The following is an 882-nucleotide window of genomic DNA, read 5'->3' on the forward strand; positions in this document are numbered from 1 at the left end:
CCTAGTGAATGAAACCCTGTCGGCGGAATAGCCCTCTCTGATAGGTTTTTCTTCACTTTCATTATTTAGGGATTTAGAGGGTTTGCCTTTATTGATGTATCACCAGAAGAGCATCAACTAGTTTCTTTCTTATTGAGAACACAAATAATAATACTTTTGCTGATATAGAGTTGTTGTTATAGAACCCTATGCTAGTATTGCATATTTAGTAGGACTCACAATCACCTCTACATTCACAATTTTACTCTCAAACTGAGTTGTTATATGTATTTAGATCAGATTTGTGCACTGTTGTTGTTCCTTTGGTATTTTATGATGCCCTTTCTATTATGGTTTGTTATTAAGTTCTTTTAGTGATAATGTTTTTTCTTCTTTGGTTTCGTTTAATTCATACCATATGAGGGCGATGATGAACAATAACATCTCTTGATGCTTACAATTCACTAATGTGTTTCATTGGTGAAAAACATTTGTGCGTGTCTGAGCCCTTCCATGGAGCTGAGATAACTAGAACTCATCTTGTAACATTATGTCAAAACCCTTGAATACAATATTAGAAACAAATTACATATAGGTGAAAAAAAAAAAAAACAAACAAAAAACCTATTGGCGTAAATATAAAACTGACTTAAAATTGATTGCAATAAGGTGATATTAGTGCCGACCATTAAAGACAAACATAATAATGCAAATGGTATATGTTTTTTTGTGTCTAATCCTCGTTATATTTTCCAATGGGCATTATCAAAATTAGATGAACAACGATTGAAATGGTATCATTGAATTGAGCATCGTGAAGTTTTCCGATCAGTCAGTTTGAAAACGCATTATTTTAAACGATCTGTCAATTTGAATAAAAAATTTAATCACTTCAATTCCCCA

The 882-nt window shown here is 32.0% G+C and overlaps 1 non-coding gene across 1 annotated transcript; it reads left to right on the top strand.

Moving 5' to 3' along the window:
- The first annotated feature begins 401 nt into the window (after positions 1-401).
- LOC149200769 (small nucleolar RNA snoR126) lies at positions 402-489 on the top strand. The gene has a single exon (XR_016254075.1). It is a non-coding gene; the product is annotated as a small nucleolar RNA snoR126 (small nucleolar RNA).
- Positions 490-882: the final 393 nt, after the last annotated feature.

The sequence above is a fragment of the Pinus tabuliformis genome, chromosome 2_1 (assembly GCF_031772625.1).
Source record: "Pinus tabuliformis cultivar Carrire ecotype Pingquan chromosome 2_1, CPIR1, whole genome shotgun sequence".
Lineage (NCBI taxonomy): Eukaryota > Viridiplantae > Streptophyta > Pinopsida > Pinales > Pinaceae > Pinus > Pinus tabuliformis.